Below are 20994 nucleotides of genomic sequence, written 5' to 3'. Positions count from 1 at the left end.
GCTGCGGGGCGGCCGGGGAGGAAGGGGGGGAGGAGGAGGAGCTTGTATTTACAATTCTACGTGTAGAATTGCTGTAAATAGCGAAGGTTGTTTCCATCTTGCCCCCGTGTGAATTATTAGAGGCGATGACTCGGGTGGGTGAGGGCTTTGGGTGTGCTGAGGGGAGCCCTCTCTAAATCACTATTTTAAGGGTGGTGAGGCACTGGCACTGAGTGTCCAGAGGGGTGTTGGATGTCCTGGAGACACCAAGGTCAGGCTGCCTGGGGCTCTGAGCACCTGATCCAGCTGTAGGTGTCTGTTCGTTGCAGGGCAGTTGGACTAGATGTTCTTTAAAGGTCCTTTCCAACTCAAACCATTCTGTGATCGTACAAATCGGAGACTGTGAGGCATAGGAATTTAACACAAAACTGTGAGAGCACTGAAAAGAGAAATAAAGAGGCTTTAAAGCGCACAGTATAAGTCCAGTGTTATAAAACAGTACTTGTCCAGTTAGCTGGGTCAGAGTAGCTCTGGGTGAAGAATGAAGTACATCTTTGCATGTGTATGCTGCTGCAAGAAGTGCATCCTCTCACCCATTCATTTGCTGTTAATGTTGCTCAGAGAAGACTTTGGAGTGTTTCCTGGAGATCACCACTGCATGTAGGCTGTGCTACAGATCCCAGTGTGCAGTGGCTGCTGCAGTTACCTTGTAGAGTTGCATATAGTGGAGTACAATGCAAAACAGCCTTAGAATCATAGAATCTTAGAGTTTGAAGGGACCTTTAAAGGTCATCTAGTCCAACATCCCTACAATGAACAGGGGCAGGCATAGGTAAATCAAGATGCCCGGGGCCTGATCCAGCTTCACCTTGAAAATCTCCAGGGATGGGGCATCAACCACATCTCTAGCCAACCTGTTCCAGTGCCTCACCACCCTCACTGTGAAAGATTTTTCCTTATATCCAACTAAATCTGCCCTCTTTAAGCTTGAAGTTGTGTCCCCTCGTTCTGTTGACACAGACCCTGCTCAGGAGTTTGCCCCTTTCTTTCCTATAGCTCCCCTTTAGATACTGACAGGCTGCTCTCAGGTCACCTCAGAGCCTTCTCTTCCCCAGGCTGCACAGCCCCAGCTCTCTCAGCCTGTTCTTGTAGTAAAGGTGCTCCATCCCTGGGATCATTTTTCGGCCCTCCTCTGGACATGCTCCAACAGATCTCTGTGTCCCTCCAGGACTGAGGACTCCACATCTTCACAGAGTACTCTGGGTGAGGCCTCAACAGCACAGAGCAGAGGGGCAGGATCATCTCCCTGCTCTGTTGACCCTGCATCTTTGGATGCAGCCCAGGATACTGTTTTCTTTCTGGGCTGTGGGGCTGTGCTGGCTCATGTCCAGCTTGCCATCCACCAGTACCCTTGAGACTTTTCTGATCACTGTTGAGCCTTGAGACTGTTCTAATACACTTGATTGAAAATATGTTTTAGAGCTTAGAACTGACATGATCTGCTTGTTCCTTTAACTTCAGGATTCAATCCTTCCTTTGAAGAACCTCAAATAGAATAAGACCCTAAATTTATCTATCTGGGCTTACTTTTCACGCAGGTTTAATTTTGGATATAAGGAAGAAGTCTTCTGCAGTGAACATGGTGAGGCACTGGAGCAGGTTGGCTAGAGATGTGGTTGATGTCCTGTCCCTGGAGACTTTCAAGGCCAGGCTGGATCAAGCCCTGGGCAGCCTGATTTATGTGTGCATGTCCCTGTTTGTTGCAGGGGAGTTGGACTAGCTGAGCTTTAAAGGTCCCTTCCAACTTTAAGGATTCTATGATTCTGTGAATGCATTCCTGGTAAATAGTGGTTCTTTATTCATTTTGTTTGTTGTTTCTTTAAATTGTTTCCAAATTGGTTTTGACTGGATTGGAGGAAAGGCACCAAGAATAGTAGGGTTATTTGTTTATTTATTTATTACCATTTCTCATGTGTTTCTTACAGATACTTTTCAAATTGATCTAATCCAGGAAAATTATGTCTGTAAAGTGAGAAACTGCATTTTTTCGATTGTCTATCCCACACCTTTTAAATCCAGAGTTCTTCTCGTGGCTGTTTCACAGGTTGGTATTATTTTGGTTTCTTGACAGTTAATAGCAATTGTTAAAATACATATTAAAGTATATTTTATATTAATTACCTATTTCTTGTTAAGGTATCAATATATACTTTATAAACATTTAAAACATACTGTGAGATGTCTATACATTTTGTTACTAGAAGACAACACATTTTTTATCACTGGAATTTTGATAATATTCAAGTACCATTTGTATTATATTTTTCTCCAGGAAGTTATTGAAAATATTTTGGATCTTCATATATCTGTCAAAGAAGCATCTGATTTTCTTCAGTTTGTCAGCGGTGAGAAAGTGTTACATGGGTCTGTTTCATTGACCCATAGATATGGAGGTCATCTGGTAACCAGCACTTGTTCTTCCAGGTGGAATTATGTAATTCTTTTAATGTGGATTCTGCCTTAAATTCTATGATTTACCTGAATTACATATATGTATGTAATTGTAAATATGTGTGTATGTACTTGCAAGTATGTGAATGCATGTGGACATTTAGATGGCAGGTTTGCTCTCTGTGAGGGCTGCACATAGAAGAGAATGACAGTACTCTTTCATGGCACTGTGTCTGCTTTCTCAGCTTCTGTTTTCCCAGAAGGATATCATTCTTTTAGCTTCTGACAGCTGCAGAGCTTCTTGACCACCACTGACAAGTGGTGGCTGGTAGTAGGTACTACCAGCTCAGAGGAGCAAAGGACAGGGCCTCACTGAAGTCAGCAATAGCACAATTTAATAAGAGCTCAGTTTCATTGAAATAGATGAAATAATTCATGGAAAGGAGTGGTAGAATTTGGTGTGTAATTTCCAGTTTAAAAAAGCGTATATATTACAAGCCATGTTAGTTGAAAGGCTCATTATACAAAAGAGACAGGTCAGTAGCTGACTTTGTAGCTGGAGGGTAGAGGGGAAAGTATGGGGATTAGTGAGGTAGTTTGTGGTTTTCTGATTCACTGTTGGTGTGTGCGTGTGGAAAAGTACTGCTTTAGGAATCAATATCTTAATTACTCCCTGGGCAAATGTGTCATCGTACTGCGTAGTTCACAGCGAATGTACATGCAATTTGTACTGCTTAAATTTAACTACTGTTAAATGATTGTCATTTGTGTTAGTTTGGCAGCAGGGTGACAGAAGAGCCCACTTGGTTGGAGTGTATACAAACAGGCGTGACGTTTTCTGAAATGGCTGCATTATTTCTGTATTCTGTGCAGCTGTTTCTTGCAAATCCCAGGGTGTGCTGTTACAAACTCTAATGGTAATTTTGCAGCCGTGGTGAGAGATGGGAACTACAGTTGAAGGGCTCAGGAAAGACCCAATGCTCCCAGTGAGTTGTGGTTAATTCATACATAATAAAACCAGGTGTTTTCTGTTTTACAGTTGCCCAGGTGATATGACTGATTTCTTATGCCTTTGTTCTCTGTAGGAATGGTGATGGAAGAGCTGTGCTCTGCCCTTCTATGTGGGAATTTCTGTGCAGTGAGGCTATGCACTATCTTGGAATTCCAACAAGCAGAGCTGCTAGGTATTACTCTTTTCTTTTTCACAGCATCCTTAATTAAAGGTAATTTTGTGCTTGAGCTTCACTGAGCACCGATAGAGCAAGACAACTGGTTTCCACAAGGATGGATCTTTCTTTTCACGTGTATGCAATTGGAACCCCTTATTGGATAAAACTTCTCAGTAATGGTGAGCTCCAGCCCATTCATTTTTAGGTTTGATATGCTTTAAAGTGTTATTGTAGATAATTAATTCCAATTCCTTATTTATATAAACACACCTTGAGCAGAGTGGGAATTGTATTAAAAACTCATTTAGAACCAATTCTATTTGAGCCAAAGAGTACTAAAATTAACTCATGTAGGTGACCTTCTCAGAATGAACTAAACTGAATTTTTCAGATGATTGTGTTTAAAATGCCAAGTTCATTTTGTGTTCCAAGGGGGTCACGTCTGTACTTCAAAATTTCAAGCTTTAAAGAAGTAACGTACTCTAGAAGAGGCCAATACCCAGCTGCTGCATGTCAGGGTTTCTGTATTTGCAAAATGTCTGCAAATCTCTCTGGCATTAATTCCAACACATTTTTCTGTTGAAGCATGGTGTTTGTAAATGATGCTTTGATGGTTTATTCATTGACTTCACCTTGAGAACCTTTGCTGTTAGCTATTGATGCAAAATGTTAAGTCTGCCTGAGTATCAGCAGGGAAGTATCTGGCAAGGTTTTGTCCTTTCTTTGCTGTCATTTCAACAAATTGTTCAGCGCAAAAACAATGTGAAATTACCACTTAACTGTGTACAAATTCTACTGAGTACACAGTGTGCTTCAGTTCTGTGCTGGCAAATTGGTAAAATGCGTGGCTCTCTTAACTGCTGTACAAGCTCTCCCAACTGTTTGTGAGCCTTCATTTGGAAAAAACCCAGCTGATATCTGTATTGTTCCCAACGGGGAGCTGTAGTACTGAGGTTGGTGAGATTCACTTAGAGTTCTTGTAAAAAGAGTTCTTGGCAGAATTGTAGGGAAAAGCCTTACACTTATCCCAGAACACCCAGCAGGTTGGTTTGCTCTATTAATTTCAAGTACTGTCTTCCCAGTGGGGTGTTAGAGTTTATGACTGTACTGCTAGCTAAGTAATGCTTCCTCATATGGTATCATTTTAGTCACATAGTTAGCAGCATCAAGGATTAAGTCAAAGAGGTAAGCCAGTATGCAGACTTCAGAGTGAGATGGCCCTTTTGTGCACAGCACTTGGTGGTCATGAAGAAGAGAGTGCAGGGCACTTGGGGGCATGAAGTCTAGCCTTTAAACTTGAGCTCGAGTTAGTTTGAGATGTAATCCCTCTGTTCCTCAGTGAGTGCTGTTTCAGCTGCTAACATAAGAGTGATTTCAGAGCCCTGTGTCCTGTTGCCAAGTGTACCTGTGTTCTGCTGCTGTACAGGTAATGGTACTTATAAACTGTAGGGACCACTGAAAACTATTTTTGTAGTGATAATATGGTATCTTGATGTGGCTGCTCAGTTATCTGTCAAGCTCTTAAGAAGAATGTGCTAGAAAGTGTTCGTCTCAAAGCTACTGAGGTTACAGTAACCATCCTACAGAAGAATGCCAGTGTGCTAGCTTTTTGAATGAAGCATTCTCTCAATAGACACAGAAGACTGATGTCTGAAGCCAAAAAGCATGGAAAAAAGTTACCTCAATTAAGATAAGCAAAAAGCAAAGGATCATATAAATTGAGGTAACTTTTTTCCTGCTTTTAGGCTCTCAGACCATCAGTCTTCTGTGTCTATTGAAAGAAGAATGCTTCCTTCAAAAGATAGCACCAGGCATTCCTTCTGTAGGATGGTTACTGTAACCTCAGTTGCTTTGGAGAGAACACTTTCTGCACATTCTTCTTAAGAGAAAATGATACTCTCCCATGGTTTGTGGTGATTGATGCAATTTTCATCTTCCGATAATAACAGAAAATAGAGTAAAATTACATATTTTATTTTGTAAGATGAGTGTAAATTTTGACATATTTTAGAGCAAGCACAATTGGTTATGTTCCAGGCACTCTCAAATCTCAGTATTTGAATAAATAGGAAAATCTATTGGATGTGCAGAATTGTAAGGCAATTGAAAGGAGGAGATTGTTTTTAAAAACTTCAAGTAGCAGTAAAGAAGAAAGAAATAATGATAACGCATCATCAAAATTATGCCTTCTTTTGTGTGCTGATACTATTTGCATAGTTTTCAATTGCTAAGGATCCCAGATCTGCCCCTGAGATTACTGAGGCAGCAGTTTTGGCTCATATAAAAGGTAACTTTTATATCTGATGCAACAATTTGGCTTCTAATTTCTCTGTCTTTCCAATTTTGCTGTTGTCCTCAGGGGACTTGTGGCTTATTTATGTTACCATCACTCTCATCAGTCACTGGGGCTCCAAGTGAATGTAGTGCTTTTTCTGAATGCTGCCCTCTCCCCAAGAGCAATGTAGGTAATGGAAAATGGACAGCACTGTGTAAGTAGAAAGGGGAAGCATTGAGCTAATGAAGCTTGGTATGCCACAGCTTTACTGTTTGCCTGTGTCATTTGTAAAAAACAAACTATTCCAGCAAAAGGATTTTCTTTCGTAAGTAGTTATAGAAAAATTAGCTTGGTCTCCAATGTAAATCAGTTTTCCTATAATAAGTTTTTAATTTTCATTTCTTCTTTGTCACATCTTAGTTGTAAGTGACAGTGATGTGTGGAGAGACCAGTTTTACAATGGAAACATTAAGAGAGAGGTAATGGACACATTTCAGAATAACATGATATACCACTGCAACTTAATTCCCCGCTGCAAAAATCAACTTTGCCATATATGTGTAATAAAAACTGTGTAATGGTCTTAGTTTCATTTATTGAGGTAGAAAACCTTTCCCAAGAAAATCAGTCTCAAACACATCTTAGACAAAGAAGCGAAACCCTATGAACAGTCCTGCTATGACTGTGACATGTATCTTAGTGCCTTTTTTCACATGCCATTAGAAAAGCGATACCAGAACCTAGGGAGAATTTCCATTGTTCCTCAGGCAATACCATAATGATGGGGAGCTGTAATGTTAATGCTGTACTGGAATTTTGCTTGTGCTTGCTGGTATAGTGCTTACTACTAAACAGGTAAAGATGTGGAGAAGTAAAAAGTACCAATTGCTTTCCTGCAAATTAACCATTATCATTAAAATGTATGTGTAGTCAAGTGGTATTACATGGATTCACCTGTTATGTGTAGAGCATACTTCTAGAAATACTTGTTTAACTATGCATATGTTAATTATTTGTCTATAGAAAAAAACCCAACATGCAGTAGATCTACTACGGGATTATTTTGTGTTGCTGATGCTCCACTTACATTTAAACACGTATCTGTATTTAAGGTGTGATAGTACTCTGTCTTGCCAAATCGTAGTTTCATATAGGATCCTTAGAAATCTTGGCTTATTCTGGGGAACTGAATTTACAAAGGTTTGGATTTAGTCTTTGTAGTAATTTAATTAGTTCTCCTAACAACCAAATACGTATTGGAATGCATATATACGGTTGAAATTCAGGTGTAAATTATGCAGAAAGGAAGACCATCATTTAGAAACATAACCTCCTGTATCTCACTAACACAAAGCTTCTGAACTCACAGAGATAAAATCCCCCAGGCATTTTTAAGGCCTGGATTTTGTAAAATAAAGAAGCTGTTGTAGCTAAAATAGTTCTGGTAACTAAGCACTGAGAGGGAAAGCTGTATGCTTTATAAATTTAGAGAATAAGGTGTTAATTTCTTACAGCTGCCTGTGAGGCTAAGTCAGCAGAAATCCCTAGCCTGAGTTTGCTGTATAAGCTATGCCCTCCAGGAACACATATTAGGTAAAAATTTATTGCACAAATTTAAGCCTCTTAGCAGTGTTAATTTCTGTATGTTACTTCATCTCAGGCAATTAGTATATGGCAGATGTTTTGTTTTCACGTTGATGGTTCCTCTGTGGAAGCAATGTACTGATTGATAACAACTTGCAATAGCAATTGTTTTGGGGTGCTAAAACAGGAATAGAGAAGTAGCAGCTGTTGCATGTTGTATTAATTGGTAATTCAAGATTACTTTCCATGTGACTCTATGCTGTCTTTCCACCTTCCCTCTTTTTTTTTTTCTTTTTTGAAACCTCACAGGAGTGTTTTGTTGTAAACCAAAAGATTGAGTTAAGGAACTGAATTTAAAATGACACAGCACTGTTTTTTATTGTTGTCTAAGTATGTGTGAGCAGTTGGTTTTAATGAGCATGTACTCTTGTGCTCATACAGAACAGGTGCCCTGGGCAGCCTGCTCTATGAGGCAGTACATCGGTCACCCCTCTAACAGCTGGGTTGCTAGATTCTCTGCTAAAGTGATCACAGCTTGATGAGAGTTCAGTGATTTTCTCCAACACCCTGATTAGAAGGTAAAATGTTTGTGTACGCAGCCTCACAATGCTTGTTCAGGTCCAGCCCTTGCATGGGCCACTGACCCACACGGAAGTGGTTCCCACAGCTGCCTGTGCCAGTGGCCCTGGCTAGCTCTAGCAACAACAGTCCTACACAGAGCTTGTAATTGTATTAAGTGCTAGTTGCTCTGCTTTAGATCTGCAAATGGAGGCATCTAATAGGCATTGTGGCTTTTAATGTATGTATCTCAATTTCTGTCACTCAGGGGTATGGCCAGCCATTATGGCAAGTAACCCTACTTGTAAGGATTCAGCCATAAAATTTTCTGTTTGGAGAATTCTGATCTAATCTAGAATTGTTACTTGTAATGCTGCAGCTGCTTTCAGATCCACAAATTACTTCTTTCCTGAAAGACTGATACGACAGTATGTTAAACCAGATCCTGTTGTGCTCTGGAAATGCGACGCATGGGAATAGTTTTATCTCAGTGGCAGTCTCCAGTTATATTTATAACTAGAACATGAAGTTGTATCTCTAAGTGTTGCAAAGGACTTAATCCAAAAGTCCCTGGAGTAAATAGATGGAGTTTTCTAATGCCTTTTTGCAGCAGGCAGTACATCAGTATTTAACTGTTAAAAAAAAAAAAAAAAAGAAGAGTTCTGAATGCTCAGTTCTAAAAGTACCAATTTTGTTTAATGAATTCTGCATCTTATGTTACAGGGGATTGCTGGACTTCATCATCCAGGAATGTTTTCCATCAGTAGCCTCCAGTGATTCAGATAGGTATCTGGTAAGTCTTTTCTGAAAGTTCTTTTTGTTTTCCCCAAGCTTGTGAGCAAAGCATTATATGAAGCTTTGCAAAGTTTGAATTTTTATGAGGTTTCAACATCTGAAATAATCTTCCATGTTTCATTAATAAAAGCCTCATTTACTCATTGCTTGAAAAACAGAACAAAAAACTGCTTTTTTTTTTTTTTAAATCACAATGAGCATTCCTTTTTCACAGCTTCTCGTTATGGACGTGGTTATTGGAGGCTTCCATTTTCCATCACTTGCTGTTCTCATACTGCTCAGACTTTAAAGTGAGCAATGGTTACAGTGTGATGAATTAGGTTTTTCCTAATGTAGAAACAGTATATACAATGTCTTTTTTTTTTAAGAGTTTTACACTTCTGTTAGTATATCCATATGTGTGTGACTGTGTACTTCTCTTGCATCTGTATGTGCTTGGTTAGCTTTAGTAGGATGTGAACAATGCAGTCCCAGTTGGCAGAGATCAGAGATGCACGTTTAAAAATAGAATGCACAAAAGTATTTCCAAAGTTAATCAAATGTAGTTTTATGTGAAGTAAAATGTGTGTTTGATTTTAGGAATTTTTCTCTTCAGTTGCATCAGAGACTGCAAATGTGATTGCATTGTGGATGCCTGTGGGTTTTGCACACGGTAAGCTGCAGTAGTATCGTCATGGTGTGGGCTTTTCAGGAGCGACTCTATAATTACATACTTAAAGATGGTTTTTATTTGTTCCTTTGTTCTGCAGTTTTTCTGATGTCCTTGCCTACAGCAAGTTATCTGTTATGCATTAATACTGGGCAGTTATTTTCATAACCAAGTTGAGTGAACTTCCTGATTTTTTGAAGGTTGACTCTAACTGGCAGAAACAAAGAACACAGCAAGAGTGTGGGCTTCTCAGTATTGCTGTGATTATCTGATGCACAAAGGTGTAGAAGTTTAATTGCTCAGGATTTGATGCATCTGTATAAGAAGCTGTCCTTTTATAGCGCACGCAGTGTGTAGGATAGAGTGCTGTCCTCCCTGGTTTCAGGTTTGTATTATGAAAAATAAAGTAGCACTGTGTTGCTAATACAGCACACACTCCACGTGCAAAGAAACTGAGGACTTGTGCAAGATGCTGTTTCAGTACTGTGTCACACTGAATGGAAAAGGAAACACTGCCACCTAGGTATAGACACCAGGTGCAATAGTACAACAAATGGTCCCTAATTTTCATGCTTCATACACCTGCCATGTCAAGAACAAAGGAGACAAGTTTGTTTTCCAGAATCGGATTTCTTCAAGGTAACTTCTCTAGTTGTCTAAGATTCAGTGGATTGATTTCACAGCAAATCTAGAGGCTGCAGGGTACAGGTGGAACATTACCTTTTGTTTCTCCTTGTTGTTTAATTGTAGGTGTGTGCAATACAGATAACTTCAGTTTGTTATCCGTAACAATAGATTATGGTCCATTTGGGTTTATGGACTCCTATGACCCAAGTGAGTGTAGCACCTGTTTTTAATTACAATTTTTGACTAAAAGTACATTACTTTTATTAATTTATGTAATTTCTGCATGCATTAAATCTCCTAATGTTAGCAAAAAAAATAATATCTCAGGTATGTATATTGTTTGAACAATTAGGGGGAAAATACATTAAAGACCAGTTTTATAATATGCTATCCAGGTTGTGGTTTGATTGATAAAGTCTGAAAATAAAATGTCACTATTAAACCTGTTTTCATGAAGAATGTTTCCTATTGCATTTCGCTGATTGAATAGATGCTATAACAAACCCAAAAAATGGAAAATTGCATATTGCTGTAAGCAGCCTATGGCAAAAGTTGTATACAGCACTACGTGCATTATGCTCTGGCTTTGTAGTCACAGCAGTTCTAAGGAAGGAAAAGAAATCAAACCTGTTCAGTCATGGCACACGCATATAAAACTGAATATATAAACTCAGTCAGTCTGGGATTGATTAATGTAGATGCAGCGTATACAAAAATGCACTACATTTGATTATTGATTAGAGATTTCACCTGAGTTATTTTCAGAACCAATAGTGGCTAGCTGTCTTGCCATCTGTTTTCATGAGATTGCAGCCTCAAATTAATGAAATCTCTTGAGCATAGATATTATTTGACTTCTGTTGTATTGAAAAAAACAGGTCTTTTCTGGCTTTAGATCTTCTCCTTTAGGGCGAGTTGACCTCCAGCCAACAAGTTAGTACCCACCAGATGCTCATTCACTCCCCTCTACTGCAGGATTGGAGAGAGAATTGGAAGAGCAAAGGCTTGAAGAAGCTCCTGGGTCAACTTAAAGACAGTTTTGTAAACAAACATGAAAAAAGAATGGAGAGAAAAAAACAAATAATGATGTGAGGTGGTCACTCCCACCAGCAGGCTGCTGCCCAGCCAGTCTCCAAGCCATACCTACCTTGGAAAGGCTACTCCCCTGTTTTTATTGCTGAGTCTGACATTTTATTCCTTTGATTGGTTGGTGTCACACAACCTGACTGTGTCACCTTTCTAGCCTCTTGCATTCCCGTAGCAGAGTGAGAAGTGAGAAAGTCTTGATGCTGCGCAAGCTCTGCTCAGCAGTAGTTAAACCTTGATTTGTTATCAACACTGTTTTAGACACCAACCTAAAACACAGTAACATACAGGCTGCTGAACGTATGAATTTACTTTGTATCTTCAAGTTGAACAATACCTCCTACAATGAATGGAAGTTAATCTGTGAGAGATGTATTTCTTAGGTTTGCAAATATTAGATCTTGAGTTAATCCACTGTAAATAAATATCCTTGTGATCTGAGTTTAAATATTTCAGTATCTTCAGCACTTTTATTAGTTTGCTGTGTAAGTACACAAACAAATGTACATCAATATTTTAACGTTGATTGTTTATTTTAATTACTCTGTTGTGGAAGAGTAACGTTTTGTTTCAAACAGATTTTGTTCCAAGCACGTCTGATGATGAAGGGAGGTATAAGATAGGAAACCAGGCAAATGTTGGGCTGTTTAATCTGAACAAGCTGCTACAAGCTCTGAAACCTTTATTGGATCCCAGGCAAAAGCAGCTGTAAGTAATCATGTAAATACCTAAACCCTTAAAAGAGCTGAGGAGATGTGAGACCATCTAATCACCACATGCATAGGGGAGCAGAAGATTAGCTTTTAAAATCTTTTTTTTTTCTAGGTGGAAACTGATCCTGAATTAATTATTGGCTAACATGATGCAGAGGGAGAGGAGAAGTTTTCTATTAATCACAAATAATAGCAAAATCTAGCTGGAGTCCTGTCCTAGGTGTGTGGGGGGGGGCTGTTCTTCCCCTAACGTAGGAGCTTTGCCTGTAGGTTCCTGTTGTAGGTTTTCCTAGCATGTTTTTTAAGGTGCTTACCTTCAAAGATTATCTGACATGCAATAATGAGGTATTTCAGCATTCTTTTGTAAAGATTCCTGGTATAAATCTGCCTGTGTACGGTTTAAACTCATTACTTCTTACTCAATATGAAAATGAAAGACTGCATCTTTTTTTCCTCACAACAGCTATTGGTGTATTTGATATTTCAGTCTTCTTCACAGCATGTAACTTAGTTGATTCCAGTATGTCAGTGTTAGTGAAATATCAGAAGTTTCCATTGCTAAGTTTACAGTAGGGTTATGCCCACAGTGGTGATGTTGTAGTGCCAGAGAATTTGACATTCATTTTTGTCTTTGCAGAGCTTACCAGATTTTGGGAGGGTATGGTCAGAGCTACTGCAGCAGGTATGCAGTTCAGAGCTCACTCCTGCAGACCCAGTACTACAAACCACCACGTGACAGCTTCCTTACTGTGCTGCTATTTTCAGCTTTACAGAATTGTTCAAAGCTGGGGCTTCTTGGAGACTGTGAGGATGATAACAATTTGACTGCTTTTCTGCTAAAAGTGAGTTTGTTTTGCTAATGTTGTTGGCAGATATCTGAACTAATGATGCTCCGTGCTTATAAATACTGATGCGAGTCTCTCTGCTTCACTAGTTCATGGGAGATACAAAGGCTGATTTCACAATGACATTTTGACAGCTCAGTGAAATTACTGCAGACCAATTAAAGGAACTCCATATTCCTGAGGTATTCATTAATTCAGGCATCCCATTTCAGGAATGCTCAATATCAAATTAGTAAATCAGGTTGGACAGAACCCTGATGTACTATGGAGAATATTGTTCACTTTTCCAGGGAAATGCCCCTGACTTTCCCTGACTTACTCCTGTTTGTTACTGAATGAGCACTTAAAAGACCTTTTTAGGGAGCAGAATGAACTGCATGGAGCACAGTATGAAGATAAGGAGTTTCTGTTTCTTTTTCCAGTTGTGCTGTAGGCAATTAAATGATCTTGACCAGGTCCTGTGGTTTTTAGTCTCCTGTTAAGAAAGAAGTCTAATCTGACCTTTTCTGTGAATGTGAAGCCACTTATGGTTAAAAATTTGAGATTTTTGAGATGTAAGCAAACAAAACTCAGCCAGAAACAAAAAAAGAGTAGAAACAACAGAAAGAGCTGATTCTGTGGAGTTAATCCTTTGTGCAGAAAGGGTGGACTGTGTGTGACAGGAAGAAAGGAAGCCTCCCTCATTCAGAATGGAGCCACTCTTAGTAGTGCCATTTTTGGCAACTCTGTCTTCCCCTTTAAAGCTGCAGGGCCAAGAGCACCACTTGTGATGCCACTGTGACACTGCTGCTATGCTGAGGGTCATTTGCAGCCTTCCCTTGATGGAAGGCAACTTCCTTTTGTGTTTGGTTCTTTTATTTTTTTTTCCATGCACTTTAATGGTGGTGCACATAAATTTTGAGACCCGAACTGATGAAAATTCTATTTTTTTTGAAGCTTTTTTACATAAAAGTGTGTTCTCATACTTCATGTGCTTTGTTAGTAGCAAAGTACATTCTCCTGTGTAATACTGTGTAGGTATTAAAAAACAAAATGGGTCAAAAGATAAGCTAAGGAAAAATAAGGTGCAAGTGCTGAAGGTTTTTAGGTAGAATTTGCTATAGAAGAGATGGGTTAATATGGACATCAAAACCAAGTAATTTACGTAGAGGAAAAGATACGAGTAGAGTCTGGGGGAGAAAGTTTGTTGAAGGTTCATTGCATGTTTCTCCATATATGCTCTGGATTGCTCATTTCAGCTTTTGTGTAATGGGAATCAGGTCTTGGTTACCTGTCAGTAACTTTTTCTTTCCCTTTAGGAGTTCTGGGCTCTGCAGAATCTGGGAAAACACGAGTTGTTTTCAGAACGGGTTGCTATGGACCTCTCACGATTAGATGGGTAAGTCTGATTAGGTTTCAAGTTTAAAAGTAACATCAGCTGTTGATTTTCCAGGAGATGGCAACTGTAATCTGCAGTGTTTTATGTGATCTTCAGTGGGATGAGTAAACTGTACATGATTTGTCATGCCTTTTTTTTTTTTTTTGTCTTTGTTGTTCTAGACTGTGCTAACTTCTGTAATAATTACTATTGTAACTGATTTAACACAGAAGTGCATAAAGATGATAAGGGGGGAGCAATATGTATTAGTTCTCCTTTGGGGAATGATTAAATTTCTTCAGTAAATAGGTTTTGTTAAAATAAACTCTCCTGTATGTTCATTCCAAGAATCAGAAAGTCAGGCTGTGCAAATAGGCAGCAGTGGGTACTGTTTCATTGCTGGCAATACATACATTTGTTACTAACGTGATGGTATTGCCTTAGGATGCGAGGGATGGAAGCTGGATGGCTCTGAACGTACGGGGCTGTGTTTGGAGCCTGCTGTTGTGTAGATATAGAGATATTCATCTTAGAACTTCCTACCATTTCTTTTATCTTAAAAGAATCCATGCATGGATTTTTCTTCAGTCATATTATGCATGGCTGACAGCAGTGATGAGCACATCTCAGACTCTTGGAAATTTTAGTCAGAACCCAAATTCTGAAAAGGTGGAAACTGAATTCTTTGGGGCTGATGGCTTGAGGAAGGGTTATGAGTGGCATGAAAGAAAAATGAATGTGGAAGGTAATGTTTGTTGAACTCTTGTGAACTGCCTGATGGGATTAGCTGCCTACCTACTCTGTTAACAACACAGGAAAGGCTGAAAGGTGACACGAGTAAGAAAAATCAAAGGAACTTTCACAAGTAGTTTTTAATTGTTTTGTTAATTTTATATTTAGGAACAAGGATGATTCAGACATCAAGAGAAGAAGAATGACAGGTAAGTAAAACAATTCAAAGGAAGTGATATGGGTAGAGATGGAAACTGGTTTCTGACCATACTGGCTCTCTGGCTTGTGCCATGACTTGCTGCTCGTGGTCTTGATTTATTTATTTATTTATTTTCCTTTTGATACCTTTAAAGAACTTGAGAAGTATTGGCCCATAGGAACATGCTTGGCTGTATTTTGTGGTTCCTCAAGTGAGGCTTTGCTCAGAGGAACATTATTCTTATTGTGTAAAGATCCCTTGGTAACATCAATAAATGTTTTGTTAGCCATCCTGTGCTGGTTCAGTGTGCTGGGATGATGTGCACGAGTGTTCAGATTTGTCCAGACTGTTTTTGTATATTATAAAGAATTTGTTTTTGATAGGCACCCACTTCATTTATTTATTTATGGGGAAAAAAACCCTCTCATTTAATTGGAAAACTGTTGTCTAGTCATTAAATGAAGGTATGGTTCTCATGAATCAAAAATATTCTATTTTCTCCCAGCAAGTTACTCTAAATCCAAAATGGCAAAGATACACAGGTGTCTGTTCACAGCAGAAACAGTGGATGTGAAACTGTCCTTTTATTTATTTATTTACTTTGCTTTGCAATTAGCTGTGGTAAACTTGTGGAATTTGCTTACCGAAGACAAAGAGCAACTGAAAATCTCTGGACAAATGGGAGTGAAGCAAATGGGGCACCTGTCCAGCTGTGCTCAAGAGGGCAGTATAAGCTTCATTGTTATAAGAAAAGCACCTGGAAACCAGTGAATCTATAGCAGGAATGGCTCTCCTCTTTCATTAGATATTGATTGGCTGTTTTGTTCAAAAGCTTTAATTGATTTAGCTGGAAGATGGCAGGAGGTGGTGCTAAGATGGAATGGATGTAAAATTCTAAGCATTCTTAAAAACAGATGCAACATTAGTTCGAAAAATCTAAGAAAGTTGATATGAGAACAGCTACCACGAAGGCTTGCTTTATTATCTGTGTTCTGGTACGGATGGGACGTTTCAGCTGTGGGACTCTGAGACTGTTAGCTCAGCTACTGTTTTGAAGTTCCCAGCTTTCCTCACCTAAAATTGAATGCTGGGAACTGTCTAAACACGCTTTTTCTATGCTTGTTACATTTCTGTAAAAGCAGATTCACAAAAACACAGAAGATTGACATTCTGAGGTTTCTTGTTCTAAATCAAAAGAGCTTCCAGTTTGGGGATGATCTTCTGTAAACCAGCACTGTGTTTTCCACACATATCTCAGAGGATGTTACAGGGCGGGAGGCAGATGAAGCAAGAGGAAGGCTTTTTCCCCAGGACCACGCTTGTGCTGCTGGTCTCAGCTTTGGTGGCAGTTCAGAATTTGATGTGTGAAGGTTTGTGGATGAGTTAGCTGGGTTCTGTGTGACTGGTGCCGTTCCTGCAGCACAGCCAGCAGAGGTTACTAACAGACTACTGAGAGCTATTATTTTCTATAAAACTGTATTTTTTTTTAAACACAGATCAACACACTTCGTAACATTCGTGCTCGCTTCTGCGTGTTACAGTGTGACTGGAGGTCTACACTCTTCAGAGACCCCATCATGAAATCCCTACCCTGTAAGCCCAATACAACTGTGCATTTTTACACAGCAATTAATGTTAAAGACAAAACTGTTGTGCCTCGCTCTGGATGTTTATATGAGCTGGTAAGTCCCACTAAATTTCTTTCTACTGTCTGAAGTATTGGCTGCCCTGGAATATATTGCCATTAACAGCTCATTGTTCCCTCACCTTTCCCTCATCATTCCTAAGTGTAGAAGGAAATCTCAAAGTACATTACCTTGAAATGTTTGAAGTTGATCACAGATCGTGATCTTTATTTTTAATCCCTTGAATTGGTTTTTAGTTCTTCATGGCTCTTTGTCTTGTATTGCATAACCTCAGTTCCTTTAGGAGCTGATGAAAAAAATTTGACAATCCAAGTCCCAGTAAAGTCTGTCACTGTATTTCTTTGTAAAATAAATACACTGAAGGAAGAAAAAATAGGAAAAAAAATTGTAGAGCAGATGATAGAACACTTGAAAGCGCACAGATTTTCTTATACTTTGTCCTTTTCCTATCTGGCTTTTCTTACTCTTTCATAATTATCTTGTCTCTTGTGTTACTTACAGATATGTTTAACTCCCCTGTGAAACTTGTCAATTTGCAACTTTTAAGAGTATATTTCTGGGGCCAATACTCTTCTGCTAAGATGAGTCATGGTTTTAATGGGGATTATCATTTTTGTATGAATCACGTTCAATTATCCTTCTTTTCATATTCTTTTTATATTGTTCTCATACTGAAGAACTGAAAATCATTTACTAATTATATCATTTACTGGATTAAATAAAATGCTCCTCAGCAAATTGTTTTACCAAGTGAGAAAATAAGTTTTTATTTTTCAGTGGTTAGGGCAAGGTGTTGTAACAGCTACATAGGGGTGGTTGAGATTCCCAACAGCCAGTCCTATTTGTTGGTTTTCATTTGATTTATATAAATATGTGTAGCACAACACTAATGTGAAGAATTCCTGTTTCTGGATGGACTGCATTTCAGTCTTAATTCTCAAGGAAGTTTGGACCTGGACATGGAATCACTGAACCATTTGAGTTGGAAGGGACCCCTAAAGGCCATTTAATCCAACTCCTCTCTGATGAACAGGGACACCCACACAAGATCAGGGGCTCAGAGCCCCGTCCTGCCTGACCTTAGGTGCCTCCAGGGATGGGGCATCCACCACCTTTTGTCTGCTTTGTGTGCTTGTCTGAGCACACAACCTTTGGAGGAGGAGGCCTGGCTTTTTCTCAAAGGCATCAAATTATCTGGGTAGTCAGCAAGGACAAACAAATCAAAGCAGCAGTATAAGGAGATGCAAGTGGGCTGGGCTGCTTGCCCGCTTCCCCTCTTGGTGTGATGGGAGACAAAAGCCATGGGTTGAGATAAAGACATTGTTAACAGGTGAAGTGAAAGCTGCGAAGCAAAATAATGAGTTTATTTGCTACTTCCCTTCAGCAGGCAGATGTTCAGCCACCAGGAAAGCAGGGCTCACCATGAGTAATGGCTGCTTGGGAAGGCAGACCATTATCAAAATGAGAACAACAGAACTGAAAAAGTAGTTTCTAAGAAAACACAGCACTAAAATTTTCTGACCAACTTCTTGATATGTGATAGCGAAGAAGGAAAATCTAGATACATGCAGCTGTATATGCATCTTATTAGTTCCTTCTATAATACTAATTTTTATGATCTCCGTGAATATAGGGACAACATCAAGATCTGCTTTCCAGCAACACAAAAGGAACACAGGCTGTGGCAAATGAAACACTTCAGGAACGCATAGCAGGGAAGCCTCTCTGAACCAATCTGATGTTCTTCTGCTTTATGGTTTATGTGTGGGTGATGGGACTTTGGCATCACTCCTCGAGCAAATGAAGGAATTACTTTTAGCAGCTCACAGATAAATACATTCGTTCTTTTTTCCCTGTTGTGCAATTTTTTTGATCTGCAAATTAAATCTCCCCAAAGGTTTCGATGACATTTGCAATGACTGTGATTTGCTTCTGTAGATTTTGGCTAAATGTAACACGATTAACTTTTGGTTTCAGCTGTTAATCCCAGATACGTGCTTAGGAATTGGATGGCAGAATCAGCAGTGCAGAAAGCAAACTTGAATGACTTTTCAGAGGTAAAATTACTGATTTATGTCTCGAGATATCTGCTAATAATTGACATGAATGTTAATGAAACGGTTGTTGCATTTGCTCTTTGAATCTGCATTGTGCTTTGGCCAATGTTGTATGCCCTAACGATCACTTGATACTAGCAATACTATTATTGATAATAGTATTAATTAAATTGTTTGCTGTAATAATGGCAGTACTACTAAAAGCAATCATCTTGTGGAATTGTTTCCGGAGCCAGGAGGGTGCACAGTGTGAGGTGGCACAGACTTCAGATTTGCAGGAAAACCTTTTGTATAAAAATGTGCCCTATGTAAATTGCTTCCAGGTTCACCTCCTGCAGCAGGTCTTGCAGTGGCCCTTCCAGAGGCAGCAGGCTGCAGAGATAGCAGGCTATGTGCTGTGCCCGCTGGCCTGGGCCAGGGGTCTGAAAGTGAGCTGCTCATCCTGAGGGAAGCTTCAGCAAGCAGAAAAATGGTTGGAGTTCAGACCCCGTAACCGGAGTGAGGAAGTGAGCCTCGCTGAGGGAGGCTTGCTGGAACTGGAATGTGTGGCTCTGCTGGACAAGTTCTCGATTGACATTATAAAGCCTAAAGATTAAATAAATGAGCCACTATGTATGTTTGCATCAACAGATCACACTGGCATTTGTGACCGTCTTGGAAGTGACTTGCCCCAGAGTACCTTGGCCAGAGTCACACGTGTGCTGAGGCCGCCTCTCTGTTCTTGATCTCCATTCCTTTCTTCTTTCTTTGTATCACAGAGATTGTAAGTGCATGGATATTAGGACTCGGAATTTTCAGAGGCAGCACATGGAAATGGTCTTTCTTGCAAGCATCCCTGTCCGTGTATTCTCAGGTATCCCTTCTGTATTTGGCCTCCTGATGGTCTGACAAACGTATTTCCAAGCTACTTCTTAGTAGCAAGCCTTGGACTGTAACAGGGCAAGACTCATCCTTGGTTTAAGTCCAGGGTCTTAGTTTGACGTTCCAATTCCAGATCATGGAACTTAGTGTATAATTAAAACAAAATTAATATGTAAGCAGTCCGGTGTGATATTATTCTACAAAGCTTACAGCAAAATTCACTTATGGGGCTTTGTTAATTTTTGACACCCAGATCCAAAATGGATTATTCTAGAATCTCCAAATGTCCTGAGTGCTGCCTGCATCTGAAATGGAGGCTAAGTGCTGTGATTGGCAATTCATAAATCTGTTTCTATGTAAGTATAATTAGCCAGGGATAAATATATTACTGGAAATCTTACATTGACTGAACAAAACTATAGGAAAGCATTTGCTTCTTAAATACGATCAATGCTGTTATTTGGGATGTTTTTTTCTTGGATATATGGTTGCTCAGCCTGAGTTAAGTGTCCTTTAGCAAGCAGTAAGTGCTCCTTTGCAGCTGCTGGGGTGGGCACTTATGGCAGTAGTGCCCCAGAAAAGAGCAGCAGGCTGGTGGGGGCTTCTGCTGTGACTGGAGGCACTCACAGTGGGCAGGAACACTGCTGTTGATAGCTGCTCTGTTCTCATTTCAAAGCAGCATGTTTTGGTGAAATGTTATCTTGACAGTTCATAGAACTCAGTGCTGACTGCTGCAGGTCATCACACTGCCTTGGGGCGTTTTGCAAGACCGTGACAATTTGTAAGCATTGACTATACTGAATCTCTTCTGTTCTGCTTGTCTGTCTCCAAAGGGAACGTGTGTGTTTCCAGTTAGAATGAGGCTGTTATTGGTGACACATACGTAAGAGTTTCATCCTTTACTTTTCCACTGAGAAGGTGGTGAGGCCCTGGCACTGCTGCCCAGAGAATTGTGGGTGCCCCATCCCTGGATGGGACCATGGGCAGCCTGAGCTGCTGGGGGAGCCCTGCTCATGGCAGGGGTGGAAGTGGATGGGCTTTCAGGTCCTGCCCAACCCATCCATTCTGTCATTCTCTGGTTGGTTCTGTTACTTTTGCCACATGATCCATTTAAGTTCTACTTTTTCTCAAAGCGTGTGAAAAAGAATATTTGAAAAACACATGAAATTACCTCAGCGCTGCCATAGAGAAGTGAGTCCACATCTTGCTCAGAATTTTGTACCACTTCACTTTCTATTTCTGGGTGTTAATCATGGTGAGTAATGATTACAGTGTAAGCATTAACGCTGTGCTTCCTGATGTACTTCCTGAAGTTCTTACATTGGCTTCTGCCTGATGCTCTGGAGCTGCTTCTTCCTTCACACTACGTAGAGACAACAGTGATGAGCAGCTGGGGAGTAGAAGTAGAGGC

General features: G+C 39.8%; 1 pseudogene; it reads left to right on the top strand.

Annotated features, from left to right (window-relative positions):
* The first annotated feature begins 125 nt into the window (after positions 1-125).
* LOC136045393 (protein adenylyltransferase SelO, mitochondrial-like) lies at positions 126-19168 on the top strand (annotated as a pseudogene).
* The last annotated feature ends 1826 nt before the right edge of the window (positions 19169-20994 follow it).

Source organism: Cyrtonyx montezumae, unplaced genomic scaffold, assembly GCF_038088225.1.
Source record: "Cyrtonyx montezumae isolate F1298 unplaced genomic scaffold, pur_monq_1.0 scaffold_14, whole genome shotgun sequence".
In the NCBI taxonomy this organism is placed as follows: domain Eukaryota; kingdom Metazoa; phylum Chordata; class Aves; order Galliformes; family Odontophoridae; genus Cyrtonyx; species Cyrtonyx montezumae.
This window is presented reverse-complemented; position numbering and strand designations above follow the sequence as displayed.